The sequence below is a fragment of the Octopus bimaculoides genome, chromosome 4 (assembly GCF_001194135.2).
Source record: "Octopus bimaculoides isolate UCB-OBI-ISO-001 chromosome 4, ASM119413v2, whole genome shotgun sequence".
Taxonomy (NCBI): Eukaryota; Metazoa; Mollusca; class Cephalopoda; order Octopoda; family Octopodidae; genus Octopus; species Octopus bimaculoides.
In genome coordinates, this window is record NC_068984.1 from 33,456,715 (window position 1) to 33,459,957 (window position 3,243).

Genomic DNA, 3,243 nt, shown 5'->3' on the forward strand with positions numbered 1-3,243 from the left:
TATATATATATATATATATATGTGTGTGTGTGTGTGTATATATATACAGAGGGGAGGAGATATATACATAACCACATACACACTGACATGCACGCACGCACACACACACACACACACACACACACACTCATATAAGCACACATGTATACAAATGAGCGTTTATATGTATATGTGTATGTAAAAACATATCTATGCATGTATATGCTTGTGAGTGTATTGTGCGTATGAATCTAACCTATCCAAGACGATAATTCTTTGATTGTTATGCTAGCATTCATTGTATGTAAATTACGTGCTAGAGTTTGCTTAAAGCAACATTTCTATTGGTCTTCATTACTTACTATTTCACAGTCCAAGATTCCAATCTACTTTCAGACCCATGTCTTGTCTGTAATTAGTATTTCAATGTAATATTAACACTTGCTGATTTGAAGTTACTATTCTGATGGCAGGTGGTATCAAATACGATGAAATATTATCCATCATTCTTGGTCCTTCAGAGCTTAAAATTAATATTCACCATACATAAAATGAAGAATCGGTATGAGGATATTCTGAGCATAAATTTCCAAAAGGCTTAAGTGAAGATGGATAGAATTTCTCAACAATACACCAATATTTCTCGTTCATACTTATCTATTATTGTCCTTGCTTTGCCTCTGTAAACTAACACAGGCACAAACACACCCATACAAACACACACACACACACAAATCCACACACACACTCACATAAACGTGCGCACAAGCAAGGACAGATATAGATAGATAGATAGATAGATAGATAGATAGATAGATAGATACATAGATAGATAGATAGATAGATAGATAGATAGATAGATAGATAGATAGATGATAAAAAAATAATTTCACTGAGGTGATTATCCCCACATAGTGAATTGTAATGTAAAATTTATAATAAAAGAAGGAAAATTCACACAGTTTATATGTTCCATATAAAAGGGAAATGTGAGAGTCAACCGGTTTCCCGTTTCACTAATCATGCCTTTGTAATTATTGCAGTTTCTTATTTTGTTAGGTCTTTAGTCCATAATCCTGTATGAGAGGTCAGAAAGGAATCAGCATGTAGCAAAATCTAGGGAGAGATAACTGATGATTGTTATTATTCGGGACAAATTTACATAAACTCATGAGTTAAAACGGTGAGATAAAATATGTAGTGTTAGGTATGCGATCGTGAATTAAAACATTTACTGAAATTCTAATTGGTTATGCGTTCATATTAAGGTGCCTTATTATTTGTCGATAACTATATATTCTGTGTTTAATCGTTCTTGCAGAGAAATTGTTTCCTTGCACCGGTAGTTGAGGAATACCCTGAAGTTTGGTTAGCGATACCCTGCACACATCTCTATGTGTTCACGCAAATATAACTGCCTATATCTTGGGAAAGGAGCAGTGCCTTATGCAGTCTACTTCTTCGTCTAAGTGAGATACTTGTTTGGCCTGTATAGTTGCGTCAGCAACCTGAACAAGTTATAACATAAATTAAACTCTGGGATGCACGCGTGAAATATTGGTCTTAATTGTAAATCTCTCTTCTTGTTTGAAGTGCAATTCTGAACCTTCCGACTCACACACACACGCACACATATGCAGTTGTATATAATTCTTGTGGCTAACCGCTGGCGTTTACAATCACATTCTTTCAATTATAAGTCTTATGAATTTGTATGAGAGTATAATTTTGGATATGTGTATATAAACTCACATCGACACATTATGTATGTTGAAGTCCAATCCTGTCTCCATTTGTGATGCGTATAAAATCAGATTGTGGTTATATATAGGCATATTGTGTAGCTGTGTTTACATAGAGTTAAACATATATATGTATATGTATATACACACATACATATAACTATAGATATTCATATAGTCACACACATATACACACACACAAACACACAGACACAGACATATATGTAGGTAAATATATATATTTCTAAATTTAAAGGAATTAACAAAATGATAGTGAATTAAATAACGTAAATAAATTTATCACAGCAATTAACAAAAAAGAAAATAGAATGATATTTAAACGACATCTTTAGAGTATTACATTAAAAAGTTACCCAGAAAATTTCAGATATAAAAAAATACACTATGCCGTAATATGAATATACGTGTGTGTGTTTCTGTGTGTGTGTGTGTGTGTGTGCGCGAATACACACACACACACACACACACACACACACACACACACATATATATATATACATATATATATATATATATATATATATATATATATATATATACAGAGAGGGAGAGAGAGAGAAAGAGAGAGACAGACAGACAGAGGGAGATAACCAGACAAATTGATAGATAGATTGATATATATATGCGTATAAATATGTGCAAATATTTACATATATATATGTGTGTAATGTATATATATATATATATATATATACATGTGTGTGTATGCGCGTATGTACTGTGTGTGTGTGTGTGTATGACAATTATCTATAAATCACATAACAAAAATCAATCATAATTTAAATACAAAGAATTGATAAAAAAAAACTATCAAAATTGTCTATGCAACGTTACACAAAGAATTGCAATGATTGTTTGATTGTTAAATAAACCAATGTCACACAGTGTTTCAAAAAATACTATGAAATGTTTTTTCTTCATACTGTGAAAAGTCAAGAAAATATAGAACAGTCAAATCAAAATAATATATTATAACATAATGTCAAAGTTTAGGAAAAAATGCTAGATAAGTTAATTTAAGCAACGCACACATATAATACACACAACCTCACACACACGCACACACCCCACACACATACACTTACAGAAATCAATTGAAAATAACTATGCAGGCACATATGTACCTAAATATATACATTTATACTTGCATACATAAATACATATATACAATCATACAGATGTTCTGCATGAGACCACACACACAAATACACATAAACATACACACAAACACACCCTCACGTCACACATTTACACACAGAGCCACTCTTACACACAGAACCATTAAACTATAATTTATATGTGAAAGGGTTCAGCAAAAGAATTAAGTTCAAAGACAGGACAATAGTCGTATATATACTCACCTACAATATATACGAAGTAACCATTCGTAAATATAGAGACACGCTAGTACAAAGTATGAACGAAAATTCACAAGTAAGACGCATAACGAAATCAATAGACTCTCACACCCAAAGACACGTATATATATATATATATATAT